The sequence below is a fragment of the Neolamprologus multifasciatus genome, chromosome 12, assembly GCF_963576455.1.
Source record: "Neolamprologus multifasciatus chromosome 12, fNeoMul1.2, whole genome shotgun sequence".
NCBI classification, from domain to species: Eukaryota; Metazoa; Chordata; class Actinopteri; order Cichliformes; family Cichlidae; genus Neolamprologus; species Neolamprologus multifasciatus.
Genome location: NC_140450.1, coordinates 32,167,653 through 32,186,890, shown reverse-complemented (window position 1 = coordinate 32,186,890; position 19,238 = coordinate 32,167,653). Strand labels below are relative to the sequence as shown.

Sequence of the window (19,238 nt, the reverse complement as noted above, 5' to 3'; positions counted from 1 at the left end):
TGGCTGCTGGTTTAAGATACAGTTTAAAGTTCAAGAAAAAATCTTTCTTGAACTTTTTCATGAAAATGTAATGTTTTCATGTTCTTCGTTATTAAACATTTGCACATAAATAAGTGACATAATATTCAGTACTTAGTTTACTAAGTTACTCTTCGGGCGCCCTTCATCTGCCGTTTTTTTAAAAAATCCACACCCACCGCCGCACTATGCATTATGGGATGTTGGGCCACGAAGTCTACACCGCCACGTCCTTAAAATTCAGGGAAATTAAGGACGCATTTGAGGGCCGCATTTCGAGCAGCCTTCGAATTAGGACAGCCTTCGTCGCGTCGCTGTGACGTAATCGGCCTTAAAGTGCGGCCTTTAAGGCTGCAGACCCTGAATTGGGATACAGCCTATGAGTACACTAAGCAGGCCAAAGCAATTAACAGAGGTAAAGAAGACAATAAAACAGGAAGCAAAATTAAAATATGACTCAAGAGAACCCAGCTATCAAAATAAAACACAAAATAAACAACTGACAGTTACACTGACAACACAACAAACATGTTAACAGAGACGAGCCAACAAACACAGAGACAGAGGGAGGAACAGAAGAATTCAAAAACTAAAACACTAGAACAGTAAAGGATATCCAATAAGCACTCACACTCGATAAAACCTAACGGCGTGAGATCAAACTCCAACACATCACAAAACCCTGAAACTGTTCTTTCTAAGTTCAAGCAGTTAGTTCGTGTCTAACTTTAACTCATAATTTCCTGAAGAAATTTCCCCAGCTGCTTAAATTGCTCGTCAGCACCTACAGAGAGGTAATAAAGCTTCAGAAGGTGCAGAAGACAGTGAAATAAGATTAAAAGAGCAGGAAAATACAAACAAGTGTTATGAAATGATCTACAGCAAGTAGTTTAACAGAATCAATCAGTGTGGGATAGTCGGGATATGTGTATATGGTTCAAAGAGTAAGTAAAGGGACAGCTCATTACTCACTGTGGCCACCCATGCTAAATATGTGTAATCAATGTAACGTGAGGAGCTCTGGATGAGAGCACCACCAAATGGCACGAAGTAAAATATGCACAAGACGCCTTCTCAAGTGTCAACATTAGCATTACACATGCTCGGCTATCTCTGTTATTCTCATGAACGCTCTCTTCAAAACAAAGAGCAAAGAGCAATCTGTGGATTTACTGTAAAATCTGTAATTGCTGCTAACTGTGGAAAATTCAATGCCTCCTGTGAAATATGGACAACGACTTACCACCATGTGAGGCGACAGCATGTTTTAGCTCGTTTCCCAGGCTGTTTTTAGATGTGTTATGATTGTGGGCATCAGTCTTAATGCCAAGGTCATGGCTTCTAGATGGGTTTTCCACTATTAGACCTCATTATAGCTCATTAGCCCTCAGCTGCTTGTCTCTTCACCCCTCATAACATGCATTTATACATATACGACCCCTGTTCTGGACGGACAGCTGGACAGTCAGCGCATGCACACACAAACACATGCACGTACAATGCACAAACAAGAATACAGCCGCCCCCATCAAACATGCCCCTGCCATGCCAAATAGTGAATAGCGGTGGCTAAGAGTTCCTAGAAACTGATGTTTGGTAAAAGGAGAAGGCTGGGAGTCGGGGAGCAGAGTGGGCGAGTGCAGCAGGTGGTTTCAGGTCCCACTGGGTACATTCCCTCACTCTTAACCACAGGCCAAGGTGGCATTGCTGTCTGGAAAACAAGTTTCTGGCATGCTGTTTCTGAACTGGGAGCGGGGGCGTGTGGTGTTGAAGCTGTGAGAAGCTGTGACCCCCTGTAGCCTGGCCAGTGCACCCGCGCTATCCTGAAGCAGCACAGTCCTCCATCAAAGCTCTTCTTTGCAAAGCTCTGAGACTTTTGCAATGAAAAACACTCATTTCCTCTGCTTTCCACAGGTATTTAGCAAAGATCAAATGAACAAGGGCTCGAGCTTCCCGGAAAGCTAACATTGCCTCAGTTGTAGCTAACTATAGGTCTGTGAGTGCTGTCTCCTGACTAAGACAAAAGCAGCAGCTGATTTAAGTATAGAGAAACGCTAAGCACTGGCAAATGAGCTGGGAAAAATTAAAGGATAACTCTGGCTTAGCTCATATTATTGCACAGTTAGCCAACCATGCTCTTTGGAATAATAGTACTCCATAACATTATGGCTTTGAAAATACTGTGATGTCTCTAAAAAGTAGTCGAACACGTTAAACCCCCCGCAAAACATTTGACCACCGTGCTAGAAGAAAATCCAAGCAGATTGTAAAATAATAACTAAATCTCTCACAGCAATGACATTTTGCTGTGATACCAATATGACGCTATATTTGTGGTGGCGATGTGGGGTTATGTGGTCAAACAGGCCTACAGACCAGTCAGTGACCCTCTGGAAACCAGCAGCTGCAAGAGAACGTTGCTTCACCTTCTCTATCAAAGATAAGTGGTACATCAGTTCATACTGCCTCCTGTTTGTCGTTAAGAAGCAGGGAGGGTTTTTTTGTTGTTGTTGCTGTTTTGTTTTCTTCACATGTCAGTGGTGTGGATGTGCTCCCCTGCTGGCAGCCATGTGCAGATGTGCATCAGTCAGGAATGGGATGTCAATATCATGGGGTGGCCACAGCAGGAGAGGGACTTTTAGTGGAGAGAAAGGCTGTTACAGATGTTAAATGCAAGAAGATAGGAGCAGAAGATAATCTGTCATCGAGAAACAAAGAGTTTAGGCTTATTTTCTATTAGTCAAAAGGTCAGTGAAACAAAAAGTCTGGAACCATTATTCCAGACTGAAATGCCTGTAGACTCGATTGGAGGATGGAGGATGGAGCACTATTAAATCACTGCAGACGTTTACATTTCCACACATTTCCAAAAAGAAAGTATCCTGTTAAAACAATGTGTTTGGTTGCAACCCATTTAGCATTACTAGTTAAAGAGAATCATGGCTTTTGAGTGAAAGTACTAATGAGTAATAAAACAGAGAAAAGACTTGCTTAAAAGCCACAGTGAACATATGGGGTACAAATTGCCACTACTGTGAACATATTGACAGGCTGCCTTCACCGTCTGTTGGAGGAACACCGTTGATGGTTTTACAGATGCCAGCTACTTCATGAGAGCCACACGTATTTGACGAGTTTTCATAAAACCATCAATGATTGCTAATATTCTGTGTGAAATGGGAAATCCATCGTTTCCAATTTACCCCAACTAATTTTGCAGTTAATGTTTTTTTTTTCTGAGCATGCTGTGGACAAGTTCAGCTCAGATCAAACCTATTGAAACACAGCAAACTCACCCTTTCTTCTTTTGCAATCAGCACTGGGATACAAGTGGTAATATGTCCGTAGTGCAGAAGAGCTAGTGGGATATCACTGTCTCTTCATAATTCTAAAGACTGATACTACCTACAACCCCAGCATTGTGCATCTCTATTCCATCTTTACGCTGATGGCTGTGCAGTATCAGATATGGGCTCAGACTATTTATGAGGTTACAATGGTCCTGTCAGGAGGGCTGAGATAAATGAAGCTTGCTTCTGTGGCTGGGAGGCTTTGATGGCTCGCTTCTGCAACTGCACGTGTTCCTTCTGCCTGATTCTTTCAACCCCAGGCAACGTAAAACTGTCGTCACACCTCAACTTTACATCCTGCATGACTTCAGCGCAAAGTTGGTGTTATAATATAGTGTTGCTCATTGTGTTTCAGCACTGCATTGTGTTGAATACTTTGATGTCTTTATCTTTATTTGCTAAGCACTTTTGGGTAGTGATGCCCCAGCTAGTAGCTGAGCAGGCATGAACGGAAAGAACGAGAAAGGAAATGAACAGTAGCCGACATCTACAGCACACTGATAGTGCAGAGATGCTTATCAGTGTTAAGTCTTATTGATGTCACGTTAGGTGGATAACCCAAACCTGAGTCAGCTCAGCTCAGACTTATTGGTTTGAACGCTCCTTCCTCACGCCTGACTCTGAGCCTGCACTGTAGCACACATCAAGAAGGTACCAGCTACATGATAGCCGTATACTGTCCTGTACCATAAATCAAATGTTATCATACCGAACGGACGACCAGACAAGGCATGCCGTGAACTCTCCCTCTCTCTGTGAACCTGCCCCCAGGTGGCCCTATCAGATGTTGTTCGCCCCTGTGAGATGCTGTCGCTGTCAGCACGTCAGTTCATCAGATGAACGATGGCAACTTTAGAAAAGAATGGCTCACCTGCAAGTTCACACAATAGCCTGGCCTTGTACTTCACAGTCAGGGGATTATGTAAAGTACTCCGGGGAAGTGAACCCTTAATACAATCATACTGGCATTGGTGTAATTCTGCGAAGGCTGCCAATCATTTTGGTAACTGGCCAAGTGACATTAGTGCTCAAGATTTACAACTTGCCCCTGCAGATAAAGGTAAAAGGGACTGTGCAAACCTAATATATGTGATACAAAGGCAGAAAACTATTGAAATCAGTGTTTTTTTCCATGAGATTTTGGAAAAAATAACATGTTTGCGATCCCATAAGAGGACAGTAAATCAATCAAACAAGCTTATTGTTCAAAGAGTTAATAAAATAAGTAAAAAAATTCAAATAATTGCTGATTTTTCCAACTCAAGCTGGTAGCCCTTGTTCAGTAGAATACATAGATGGCTCACTGCTTAGTTAAACCAATGTGTGTAATACTGGACCTGGGAGGATTTGATGGGGTAGGCTCTAAACAGGTGAGGCAGTGAGTGGCATGTTTGGTGACAAGAGCAGGTAACATGCCAACATCTCACTTACACACTAGGTGTCGGGGATATTTCTTATCTTTGCCAAAGTCTGTGTTGAAGGAGACTTGTACACCTGCGGCCTCACGGCACAATTTAACCCTTCTGATTTTTGTTTTTTAACAACTTGTACCAAAACCCTCTGAAAATTGAAACCTCATGGCTCCCTGCAAGGTTACAGCTAAAGTTAGCTGCAGATGGATTTTCCGACTCTATAATACAAGGGATATGCCATCTCACAGAGCATGTGTGTATGCTTATTCAGCCCACGTGTTAAGTGCAAGTGTTTGTGCGTGTGTGTGTGTGTCTGTGTGTGCATCAGCTTAGTGGGTGTGAGATGGCTATCTGAGGCCATACATCAGGCCCAGTGTGGCAGTGGGCCCGTGTAATTATCAGGTCTCAATGGGACACTGTGTTATTTTTGCCCAGGGTGAGATGCTTATCTGGCCCTGTCAGCAGCCACCTGGATGGATGGGCCTCGCTCCTCAGAGCACTGGCTCACCTTCCCTCTGCACCAAAGACAAACTGGCTAACTTCCCTCACGCAGACCACAGTAACCTCTCCTGACATCCAAGACAAATCAGCTCTGCCAACAGGCTGACATTGAGAGAGCCAAGAGAAAGCCAGAGATTGGCTGATTATAAGTACATTTCGATTGATGCCGGCCATAAAAAAAGAACTTACGGGCTCTCTGTTTAATCCATTTTTGATTGGAATAATGTACAACTTTAAAATCTTGTTTACTGGATGGTAGCCTAATTATTATGGTATTACAAAAGTATCCGGTCGTTAAGTCTGACGTCACTAGCCGTGTCTGGGCCTAAACTCCTGAGAGTTGAAAAACTGTCTAAAGTCTTTCATCTTTAATAAAATGATCAGCGTTCTGCTCTACCAGGTGTAACAATTGAGTTTAACATCCAGGCATCCATGAAATAGGAATTTATGACATTTAGAAGTTAGCAGGAAGTTAGCTCGCTAGCTTCTATCTAAATACAATATAGCATGTCCTGACTGCGGGGTTTTGGAAACAAATTAAAACGTACAGCTCTGTTATCACTTCCAACATAAATGAAGACAGAAAGCTAAACAGCAGTGACGTTTGTAGGGTTACTGAAGTTTGGCTAGCTGGTATATAATGTTGTGCTACGTGACCACTAGCGACACAGCTATGTTAGCATAATATAAACAAGCTAACTTTTTTTCCACTCGATAAAAGTTAACGTAAGTGTTCTCGGTGGTCAGGAATAAATGTAATCGCAAGGCAGGATGCTGTAAAAGGACCAAAGTTCAGCCAGGAGAACAACTGAGATAATCCATCCACAATACGAGGTTAGTCATTCATATACTGCTGCATGGGCTGGGCTGTAGTTACATCCTAAGGTTTTAAAAACTGAGCTTAAATAAATGATTAGCGGTAATAAAAGCCAAGGGAGGGTCAACAGTGATCACTGACTGTTTTAGGAGCTTTTTGAGATTAAATAGAAGAAAATACAAAACATTAAACATGTTAACAACACAAAAGCCATATTAAACGCAGACTACTTTAGGCCCGGAAGTAGGATTCGTCACGTCATCACTTAACGACCGGATTATAAAAAACTGACAGCATGGTTGACGGTTTAAATTTTGACTCTGATTCTTGAATAACAACTGTGTTACTGTGTAAGAAGGAAAACAGACGTATGCTGCGGAAACACAGTGGTGTATTTGTCAGGTTGTAATCAGACATATCTGTGCTTTGAGCTTGAGGGCAGTGTTGGCAAGGAAACAACAAATGTTAAAAAGATTTCACAGAGCCTTCCCTTTACAACCCCCAGTTATTCATCTTTTACCCATTAAATGTATGCTAAATGATAGCATATTGCTAAATAATGTATAAATAACAGAAAAAACACTGACATGCATCACCACAAATAAGTACCCAAATGCTTTAGCCATTTTAATTTGGTTAAGTGGGGTGCCAGTGTTTAATAAAAAGGGTTAATTTGGTTTAAATTAGAGCTACACATAAACCAAAGCAGGAACACTTCTATTAACCTCATCTTCAGTTGTAAATTTGAGAGAGCAGTGAAGTTTATCGTAAACAGGAATGAAAATCGCAGACTACAACATAAGATGTGGAGATATGAAAGACAAAGAATTTGTACTAATCAATCGAGCAGGCTTTAATAAAAATTTTCAGGATCAATGATCACTGGAATCCTATCATTAGATACTTTGGATAAATGCATATATAATACCGTTATTCTAATCTTGCTGGTTTAAATGATAGCCAAAGATCTGAGAGCTGAAAAATCTTGTTGTTTGTGAGCCGTCACAGAGCGATAGCGCTTAAGTGCGTTCTGCTGCTGGCCATGTATTCGTTTTTCATTGCTGAGTGTCTGAGCTCAGCTTAAGGAAAGATTCTGGCAATTTAGAGAGTGTGCCCAAATGAATCTGCCTCTGAGCTCTGTGAAACATCTTTTACTGGATCACAGAAAGAGAGAAACACAGACAGTGCACGTAGCAGTTACACAAACATGCCCAAATACAAGCACCGAAAAGAGATATAGTGTATCTGCATTGTTCCTCTGGGCTGCTTCCTGTTATGTTTCACCCAGGAGTGAACATGAATTTATTTGATCAAGAGATTAAAACTCGGGTAAAGTCTGGAAAGGGGCGGGGGGTGGGGGCAGGAAGACATAAGGAAGCTGCAGCACAGAAAAAAATAGCAAAAAACAAATGTTTGATAGTTTGCCTGCTGGTGGCACGAGGGCTTGATGTGTCACTCAGCACCGACACAGTAGCCTTTTATGACTGATCTTATCCTCAATCCAAGCCCTTTCCGGAGCACTTCTCCAAAGCTGAGTGACCAGCAGTGCAGGAAAGGTTATTTTAAAATAAACTATTCCCATGTGCTCCCCCAAACACAGATGCTGTTTTAGTCTGAATGCTGCAGAAGGATTAAAGAACGCCTCAAACGGGCTTCTCATCTGTGTAGACATTTGTTCTTTATTGCTTTAAGATGAATGAAACTGAGAATTGAAAAAGCCACCGGCGATGCAAAAAGCATTGTCGGTTCTAGATACCCGGGCTTTCAACAGGACGCGATAGCACGGCTGTTAATCAGCATTTAGAAACATTAAAGTGATGCGTTTTTATTTAATGCAAATTCTGTGATGCCTCACTTTGAATTAACAATGAGACTAAAAAGAAATAGTGCATTTTATCCCTGCAGTTTATTTTAGTTTTTTTACAGAATGCCAGTTCACAGCAGCAGTCACCTCTATGTGCTGGATATTGTAGGTCAAACTCATTCTACATCGTGGGCTACATACACCTCCCTCTGATTTGAAGCGGGGCCACCCAGCGAAACACTTCATTCTGTCAGTTTAACTTAACTGACAGAAGTTTAACTACTCATTTTGAAAAAATAAATGCAATTTCAGCAGCACGTCTTGGCTTTTGTACATGATAAAGAAGACGTCTGTCAGGATGTCTAAAATTACAGAAAAAGCTCACTTCCCCCATGGACCCATTGTGAAAAGCAGAAATTTCTATAGTAGTGAAAAAAAGGGATTTTCTTCTATGTTTTAAGTGTTATTCTTTACTTGTTACATAATTACACTGGTATTGGATGAACTACAATAGGAGATATCCTCTATCAGTCAAATAAACAGAAAAAAAGTAATTAAAACTACAGTTAAAAGTCAAAAATCTATAACCTCCTCCATATTTTCCATCTTTGGTGGTCCAATTTTGGCCACTGGGCCTTATTTTTGACACCCCTATTGCGGAATAAAGACCCTCCAATAAGTGAGAGAAAACCCCAACAATCAGATGACCCACTATGAACAAACATTTGGTGAGAGTGGGAAGAAAAATCTCCTTTTTTAATAGGAAGAAACCTCCAGCAGGACCAGAAGTGCTGTGATCAGATGGGTACATAAGAGAACAATTTGTAGTTCTTCATAGTAGAAGCAAATTTTACATTTTATCATGTGAGAATTTTCCTATTAAATCTTACAGGAGTCCCTTCAGTGTTTATGAATACACTTCTCTCAAAGCTACAAAAATAAACCTGGTGGTGGTGCTAGTGGGGAAGCCATGGACTCATCAAAGTCATCATGATCCAGCCTGTGGAGAATACGAATGCGTGTGCAAAAGTTCATGACTATCCATCTCTCTACGTAGTTCAACCGCCACAGCTACTCACCTGCCACCTGATGATTGACTTGGATGTAAGCATACAACAAGCGTGGCTTATTATCGGATAACATTCTTGCTTCAGTTCAGAGGCTGGAATCAAAGGCACTCGCCTTTGAGGATCACTTTACACGAGCCGGCGCGACAAATGCAGTTTGTTTGTGGCGTGCGTGCATGCTCCGAGATAGCATCAGCGCTTTCCTTAATCTTGTACCACGATGCAACGTCAGACATTAATCCCTCTTCCTTGCTTCAGACCGCGCAAGCATCTCATCATGAAAGCCATTAGAGCAGCAATAAAAATGAGATGTATGTGTAAACTTGTCTACGGCTGCCGTTAGATTCAAATCTGCTTTGTTTGAATGGGAGGAAACATCTGCTCACAAAGTGGCGTGGTTACGAGTTAAAAACCCAGTAAAATCGAAACAATAAAACAAAGAAAATCTGTCAGTTCCGGTTAATTACAACGTTTTCTTCAATTATAGTCGTATATTGTTTCTCGCATTCGTACGCACGGACGTCACATCGTCTTCCTTCTCTGAACTGTGACTGAGAAGGTTGGTCTGCTGTGGTGAAACTCTGCTGCGTTTTTGCATTTCTCAGCTTTTATCCAGTCCATTAGGCCCAGATGACCTCTGCCTGGACACTAACAGCTACCACCCCTGTGACCCCCGCCCTTGACCTTTGCCCCGACCCCCCTTCACCTTAACCCCATTCAGTAAAAGAAGAGAAGAAGTGGATGCTCGGCCAGCGCCTCGAAGGGAGCTAGGGTTACTGGAGCATGTGGCTTCATTAACAAATATCTGTCTGTTTGCTGCAGTAATGAGTAAGGCAGCCATTTAAAGTTAAGAACAGCCGCCTGGAATCCCAAATCGCGGGACAGGCTGCCGATGTCAATCAAAAGTTAAGGGTTCACCAAAGGGCGGTCTCCAGGCTACCTGCTTCCATCACCACTAATATACATACTTATATAGACAGGGCTGAAGGGTGCACCAGTGGAGTGATAAGCCCTCACAGATGAAGAAGCGAGACAGACAGAGAGAGGAGAGTCAAATGAGGTGCCTACACCCCCTTCTGGACAGAAATGTTACTGACATTTAATTCATAATGAGCATAAAACTACCTTTTTAAGGTCTTACTTTTTAAAATTTTTAATTAAAAGATCTATTTTGTGTTTTTTTTTCTTGTTGCTTTAACCCTCTGCAAAACTGTTAGTATCTGGATGCTTTGATTTATACAACCGCTCTGTGTTTTAATGCGACATTGGCTTTTAAGCCCTATTAAAACTCAGTCTGCCTGCAGCGCCATCACATATTACATGTCCACTTGTTGTAATCATAAGCACTTTCTTTCTTGTTTAATGTGAATATGAAACATTTTCAGACGCCTAAAAAAAAAATTACCTTATTGATTAAATGACAGGAAAAAAAGCTAAATATTTAAAATATATGTCGTTTGGTTCATTTTTACTGATGAGGTCCATTAGTGTCTTAAAAAACATTTTTCTTCATCTCATTGTTGGCACAGTGCAACGAATGACAGTGTGTGATTTATTCCATTCGGTCTGCTAACACAACCCAGTGTCGACTGGTCCTCAATCTTGCTATCCCCATGTGTCATTTTTGCAATGCAGTTTTACCTAAATTGGGATCCCAGTTATGCTAATGCTGAATTTACCATTTTTATTTATTAAATAAAATCCATTTCCACATATCTAAAACAGGCTGTCGCTGACAAACTTGCACTAACAAACAGTGTTTGAATGATTGGACACTAAGTGAGATCCTGGATTACAGGAGGTTGTGAAACAGCTAAAGTAGCAGCAGTAGCGTGTTGGAGTCAAGTGACGCATGGTTAGTCTGTCAGCTGAGCTCAGGAAGGGAAGCCATAGCATTTCGTTTTGGTACTGACATATAGACGAGCGGACAGATGGACAGGCTGATGGAAGGGCGGATGGAGTGCCAATGAACTGATGAGCCACACCAGCACCCTGCCTTCCAGATCCACTGATGCATGCTGGTGCTGATCTGAACTGCTGCTATCTGTGTGTTTGATTCTATGTGCATATTTGTGCATCAGTGTGTGAATGCATATTGTGTATAATTGTGTGTGTGTGCGTATGTGTGGGTAGCTGTTTATTGGTGTGCTATCTCATCAAGGCCCCGATAAGCCTGGGGGACTCCAGCATCCCCAAACAGCCTTGGAGCTGGAGCAGCGGACCTTTGCCGAGTAAGTGTAAACAGCTAAAGGCAACAAGTGTCTTGATTGAGCAAACAGATAGCAGCTGTGAACACGGACTCTGACTCATGGCAGATAAACCGGACATGTGGTGCTAGCGGGGAAGATGAATGCAATACGAAACCCAAACTTTGTATCTTCACTTTGGATTTTCTATGGCTTATTTAGCGGAGCAGCTTGTCTCTGGAACTAAAATGAGTGTTGCCTCGGAACTGGAATGTGATGCATATTAGAAAATTTCACAGTTTGTCTGTGGATAGACCTTAATCTCAGTGAAACCTGTTTTTAGTTCTGCACAGATGCTGATTTTTAAATTAGCATTTATCTAAAAAGGTTGTTGAAATCCCATTCTGCATGCACAAGACCTGATAAAGTCTCTACTTTAGCACTAGATTCTCTCTAGTGCTGCTCTCCTGTTTTCCTCGTTTATCCTCTTTACACACTTGACATACTTTAAAAAGTTGTACACCCCGGCCTTTAACAGAGTGCAGCCTTATCAAAAACACCAATACAGCACACAGTAATAAAACTATTCCCCCTGTTTAAATAAAAGCCCTGGAGTGACATTTGTATTATCATAAAAATGTACTTTCAAGAAAATAAAAGCCCACCATGTTGTAGGCTGTGCTATGAAATAGTGTATCATTACATTATTATTGCTCATGCATTCAAGTAAAGCAAGATTCTATTGTTACACTTATTTCAATTAAAGTTCATTTTTTAATCCAACTGCAGCTAATGATTGCATTATTCCTCCATCACTGTGGATGAATCTGCTCATTATCATTCCATCTTTGGGCTGTGGGAGGAAGCAGAAAGAATCTGCTGCACGATAAGAGTCCTTTTGGTAGTTTCAGCAAAACAAGTCTTCTTCTTTTTTTGCAGGCTCCTTTATATGTTTTGCGTGCACAACCTTTTTTATTGAAACATTCACCTAAAGATGCCAGGCTGAGTAACAAATACAGTATTTCCCTCATGCAATGACCCAAATAAAGCCTCACATTTCTGCAGAACTTGAGAGAATGTGCTCACATTCATCCACTGCTGACTTCAGAGTTACTGTATGTGAGAGACCAAACTAACTCCGTACAGCAGGGGTGTCAAACTCAAATACACAGTGGGCCAAAATTCAAAACTGGAACAAAGTCGCGGGCTAACATTAATATTTATTGAAAAAAAATCTTCCTCTAGATATAAGAATGAATCTTTTCTTATGGACTCAAACAAGTTTTGCTGAAAAACTGAATATGGAACAAGCAAAGCTTAATACTAAACAATATATATATTAGCTGTATAATACCAGTAGGCCAGCTCTAATAATAATTTGGTATGGCTTCGCGGGCCAAATGTAATTAGGCTGCAGGCCAAATTTGGCCCGCGGGCCAAATTTGGCCTGCAGCCTAATTACATTTGGCCCGCGGGCCAGAGTTTGATACCTATGCCATACAGGATCAGGAATCAATTTCAGGTCCAATTTCCAATAAAAAATAAATAAATTTATTAGTGTTAGAGAGGCACCTGCTGATTGCCACGGCAACTCCTGATTTGCTTTTAGAGCAGTCTCATATCCATACTCTTTGTCACACAGTGACATTCTTATTATTCCTCCCATTCTTGTGTTCCTACAGTCACTCAAAAGTCTTCTCAGCATAGTTCACTGGCACTACAAGTCACTTCAGTAGTGTTGAGTTCAATTTTATTTATAAGGCGCCAAATAACAACAACAGTCACCTCAAAGCACTTCACATTGCAAGGTAAAGACCCTACAATAATAATAATAACAGATAAATGTGGGTTTATTTTAACTGAATTACTTTTTAAAGTATATTGTTTACATATTGGAATGAGATAACCCTCAAACCTCCACTTTGGTTGTTCCCAGGGGGACTCTAGTGCTTTGTCAGGAAAACTAAGACCCCTTAGCTCCACCTATAATTGGAACAATGGTGTAATTACAGTGGCTACACGTGTAAGATCCATAGCTGTATCCTATTAAGATAATAACTAAGTGAGGCGTCACTAAACAATAACCGAGCCACTTTTAGTTTCTTTCATTAAAGTGAGAATTTTCCATTTCCCGTGACCGAATGTAAATGCTGGCGGCGCCACCGCGACACTGCTACGCTGAAATATTAACGTTTTTCAAACCGCAAACTGGTGTTCTGTCCCTGTAGGATGTTTGTTTTACGACGGTACTTCATCATAAGTGCAGAACCGGGTGTGGTGAGGTCCACATCCAGCTCCAACCCATTTACAAAGCCACTTGTGACTAACTTGCATTAGCATTATAGGGCCGGGTCATATCTTTTAAAACAGTTATCACATGGCAGGTCAGAGGAGGTCGTCGAGGCACATTAAAAATAGATCATCCAATAATGCTTTAAGGAAAGCTCGTTGAGTTCCTGGTGTTGCTTTGCTGTAGGTTAGAGATGGATGGTTAATGTCACAGTAGGATACACACTCAGCATCAATCCTGCGCTGTGACTCACCGGCTGTTGCCCGGCCAAACTAAACCAAATATTTCATCTACAATGTAAAACATGCTCGCAGCCATAAACACGCCTCAAATCGCAGTGGGCCGCGGCCTGAAAAATGATTTTAACCATAACCGTAAGCGCGCCCCCCTCTCCCTCTCTCTCCCTCTCGCCTGGTGAGCGTTTATTTATGTAGATTGGATAGAGTGGCGTATAATTATTCCGCTGCTGCCAATGTCTTCTTTTATTTATTCCTCATTTCCTTTCCTCTGCAGAGATGAATATTGTCTCGGGATGAGGAGAAACAAGAAGCACACATCTATCTTTAGACGTGCACCGGCCACTTGTGCATGGATCTGATTACAGGTTTTAATTATTTGAAAGTTCCTCTACAGAGAAAAGTCCTGAGGGTTGACTTTAATAGCGCTAAGTGTATATTCCAACTATTAATTACACCTCTCAGATCTAAATTCAGCCTGTTTGGAATTTAATGAAGAGTGTGTGTGTGTGTGTGCTTGTGTGTGGTAGGATTCTGAATGTTAAAGCATGTTATTGCATTTTAATGTACAAGTGTTTGCTGGGTAGCGTGGCAGACGGAGAATTTGTGTTGCTACGTGTGTGTATTTTTCTATTTCCCCTCTTGCCTTTAAATAAGAGCATTGCCACTGAGCTGTTTATTGGCTCAAGGTTTCTGCAGCGGTAATGATGCAAGGAGAATTATGTGGGCTGAGCTGAAGTCTGGGAGGCCTGCGCACCCTGGCCTTTCTGAAGTTACATTTAACCCAAGCAAAAAGCACTGCCAAGGAAACTAAGAGTATGTGTTCTTGTAACTGTGTGTGTTTATGTGTGTGTGCAAAGAGGAAATTATGCTTTTTTTTCCTCTTCCCTTTTTTCTTTTTATCCTTAAACGCCTAAATGTCCATAGTTCTGGTTGGCCTTCTTTCATTTATGAATTGTGAGTGGTTTTATGCAGTGGGCTGAATAACAGCTGTTAAAATATGCATTAGACACAGTGAGCGAGTGTGCCTGGGGAAAGAACATTATGTTGGTTTTGGTGCAGACTGCACTGCAGCATCACAGGTTTCAAGAAAAGTCATGACCTTTTACAGAACCAAAGTGGTGGTAGTTTAGTTATACTGACAACAATGTTTGTGGATCGTAAATGCATTACAGTGTTGGGATTTTATTTGATACAAAATCCCAGACAGGTAATTTAAGTTAGTAAAGTAACCTAGTTTTACTTCATTATATGTATTTCACATGTGACTTTTGCACGAGGTAGAACTTTGTGGTTTGTTTTACTATGAAACAGGAGTTCTCATAGTTTTGATAACTGCTATTTAAAAAAGATGTGTCAAAACCCTGTAATGTGTCCACAGGATGGGGAATATTTTTCTGCTGGTTTAACCATAAGTTCATGCTTTTGCATTCACGGACGCCCACTGTCTTTGTCGGTGTTATGACAGTTTAGCCTAAAGAGAAGTCTTAGCCTTTAAATGATTAAAACAGAAGAGTTGAAATTAAGGAAAAATGTGTCCTTAGTTTGCTCTGCGCTGATACGGTCCATCATGGTGTGCAATAAAAAGAGGATGAATAATTTTCTAGTTACATTTCAGGACCAAAATAATCTTAGGAAGGGCCGTCATTGGCCATTGATAGGGCTGTGCTTTATGGATGCTGCGTTTCAAAATAAACAGGAGTTGAAAGTAAGCTCTTCATTTCAAATGACAAGTTCTTAAAGGTACAATGAGTCATTTTTTGAGGTTATTAAATAGAAAGAAAGAAAGGATACTATTCTCTGATAAAATAATCTGGGGTTTGCAGTTTATGAAAGTCAGCATGTTCAGTAGGAGACATCTCCCTTCCTACTTTTACATATTTGGCTGGAGATTGGCCGCAAACATATGTCGCAAGCCATGGCGAGACATTTAAATTAATCCCTGCACCTTCAGACTCAAGATATGAATCATCACACCTAGGTTTTATTGTTGGAAAAGGGTCCTCTTCACTAAAGAAATGAAAACACCAACTACAAAGATTCAATAACGCCGGCAAACAGCATCTCATAGAGGCTAACTGTATGGCTGGCTATAACAAGTCTTCCCTTCATTGGCTTCCTGTTAAATCCAGAATTGAATTCAAAATCCTGCTCCTCACATACAAGGTCTTAAATAATCAGGCCCCATCTTATCTTAATGACCTTGTAGTACCATATCACCCTATTAGAGCACTTCGCTCTCGCTCTGCAGGCCTACTTGTTGTTCCTAGAGTATTTAAAAGTAGAATGGGAGGGAGAGCCTTCAGTTTTCAGGCCCCTCTTCTGTGGAACCAGCTTCCAGTTTGGATTCGGGAGACAGACACTATCTCTACTTTTAAGATTAGGCTTCAAACTTTCCTTTTTGCTAAAGCATATAGTTAGGGCTGGACCAGGTGACCCTGAATCCTCCCTTAGTTATGCTGCAATAGATGTAGGCTGCCGGGGGATTCCCATGATGCATTGAGTTTTTCCTTTCCAGTCACCTTTCTCGCTCACTATGTGTTAACAGACCTCTCTGTGTTGAATCATATCGGTTATTGACCTGTCTCTCTTCCACAGCATGTCTTTTATCCTGTCTTCCTTCTCTCACCCCAACCAATCACAGCAGATGGCCCCGCCCCTCCCTGAGCCTGGTTCTGCCGGAGGTTTCTTCCTGTTAAAAGGGAGTTTTTCCTTCCCACTGTCGCCAAAGTGCTGCTCATAGGGGGTCATATGATTGTTGGGTTTTTCTCTGTATCTATGAAGCGCCTTGAGGCGACTTTTGTTGTGATTTGGCACTATATAAATAAAATTGAATTGAATTAACAAGTCTGTCCTACAGGAGCCACCCACATTTGGAAGATGCAGTTTAACTATCTGACAAATGCTATGGCTTGCTATGTGGTTTACTCCCTTAAGTGTGTGTTCAAGTTTGTCAGATTAAAATTCTACTAGCTCATTTGAATTGTTACTTAGCCCTAATTAGCAGGTAGGATCCAGTGTATCTAAAAACATACAATCTTCTGGCTCCATGATAATGATGATGCTAAATTTGGGGCTTTAAAATGTGAGTTAAAAATGCTACAGCCTTCTTTTATATACACTGTATTGATGACTTTTGAGATGGATCTGAGTGTCACTTATAACATTGTGTAGAAAGTTAGGACTAATGACCATATGCAAATGTGGCTGTACAAACAGTTATTTCAGGTTGTTTGTTAAAATTAATTCATAAATGATGTGCCTATGCATTTTAGATAGTCACTGATAGGTAATATATGATAATATGACAGATAATAGCAGAATTTTGAGGCAGTATTTGTCTTTTTAAATATACCCGTTCTCCTCAAAGATGCATTGATTACCAAAGTAATGAAAAAGCAAAGCAATGTATCCTTTTGATCTTAATGGTGAAACAAGGTCCATCATTCATCAGTAACAAAGTCGACGCTCAGTGAAAAAGAAAAGTTACCATTTGTCTAAGGGATGGTGTGTGTGTGTGTTGGTGCTTGTCCTTGTTTGTCTGAGGAGAGGGGAAATGGCCTGTGATGTTGTGGGACACACAGGTGTATCGGAGTTAAAAGCATTAGGTGTCCGAGTCCGTGGATTCCTGATATGGTGGTGAAATGTGGCTTCGTTTAGCACAGCAAAGGGCCTGACATTAGAGAGGGTGATGACAGTAATAGTTAGGAGGGTCAGCTAAACTTTACCACACACAGGACTGAGACAGAGAGAGAGAGACGGGAAGAGATGAATGTGCCTGATTACATTTGTATGAAAGTTGAATGAATTTAGTTCACGCGTTAAATTCTGTGTATCATAAATTTGTCCAGAAACGCTCTGCAGTTCTCTGCAGTTCTCTGCAGCTCTGGGGCTCTATGCTGTCCCTTCACTTCATTTTTCATGTTGTGCATTCTGCTCATTATTATATGACACATAGCTGACATGTCACAGCAGATACAAAAAAAGCTTCTTTTTTTGTTAAAAGCTAAAAATTAAAGCGCTGAGCGATTGTTGTCTGGTGTTTCAGATGTCTGTGAATCATTAACAGCTCACGTGGTTTAATTTCAGCAAATGTTCAAGTAGTCCAATATCTCACCAAGAGCACCAGTCAGCATTAGAGACAAACTGAAAACAGATTTGTGTATAATAAAATGCTTTCTCTTCTTTCCTCTGCTATTAATCATCTGACAAACGTTCAAGTTTATCTGATGTTCTTGTTTATAAAACCCTGTATCGTAGTTCAAACGGGCTCTAACTCCAGAAGATAGAGGCGTGACACGCTGCTTGCACGCCGATGCTTCAGTAATTAATAAGCTAATCGGGTTTGAAATTAGTCAGAAGGATAAAAACAGTACTTTTGCCGTAATCTGAGCAACTTCAACTATATTTTCTGTAGGAAACTTTCACTTGCATTTGACTTTTCTTTTCCCTTTGGTGTGTGCGAACTTAACTACAGGATCTGAATGTGTTGCCTAAATAACTGAAGGTGTTTTATGTGCTGACAGCTAACTATTAAAGTGAAGTTTATGCATATAACCATTGTTCCCTGAGGGAAACAAAAGATGGCTTCAATATGAGACGATTTTTCTTCCTGGATATCTTATAAGGTAGACAGTTTGTATTAAATTCAAGATCTACATAATTACATTTTCACAGGATCAGATGTTTTTGACTGGAGAGAGTCCGTTGAGGAACAGTTTCTGCAGGGAGTGTTATGGATTGAGTAGTTAATCAGTTTTTATTGTGTATTTAAGTCATTTAAGTTGGCCTGCCTAGAATTGTTTCTGCTACATTTTTTGTTGCTGTTAAATCGCCACTGTGGCTGAAAAGACAAAAATGGAGAGAAAATTGTTCTGATAATAGGCTTCTTGTGGGTAAATGAATAATTTCCTTCATTTCTGATTAGTCTCTAAGTAAGCAGAAGGGAATGTAATTTTAGATGTTTTTGGCAGCAGAAGGCATCTTTCTTGTATCTGTCCCAAACTGCATTTTGTTTATACAGAATCTGATTTTTTGGGTTGATTTGCTTTGGCAGAGAGTAGCTTTAGGCTGCCTCTGCCTCCCACCTGACCTTGCTATACTTAACATTAAAATGCATCTTGCCATGAAAACTTTTAAATTGGATGCAACTGGATTTGAAAGGGCGATGTCAGTGACTTTAGTCTTAGAATTTAGTTCATATTGTCACTTTATTCCCCCGCTAGTTTTCTTTAAGCATAGACTGCATATAAATGTGATGGTAGACACATCATCGGCAATATCTTTGCAATATCTTGGTATTCAAGTTGTCATATACACAGCACAAATCTGATTAATAATGTATCTTCTGTATATCCTAAGGAATTTAAACTTCTTTGTTGTTTCCATCTGCACACACCCAAGGTGCATGCTAATGCAAGCAGAAAGGAAATGTGTGACTTCAGAACAGACCCAGATGGATGCTCCAGCAAAAGAAACAGTAGTCAAAGACTGTCAATGAATTCCCCAACAGTCACTGGAGACATCAGGGTTGGCAAGGTCATTCTTTCTGCTTGGC

General features: G+C 40.8%; 1 long non-coding RNA gene across 1 annotated transcript in view; it reads right to left on the bottom strand.

The window, feature by feature from the left end:
• LOC146507325 (uncharacterized) overlaps positions 1-19,025 on the bottom strand; it is an 85,272-nt gene extending 66,247 nt beyond the window's left edge. The window contains exon 1 of the long non-coding RNA XR_014877403.1: positions 15,939-19,025. This is a non-coding gene — a long non-coding RNA (uncharacterized LOC146507325). The remainder of the gene's footprint in view (positions 1-15,938) is intronic.
• Positions 19,026-19,238: the final 213 nt, after the last annotated feature.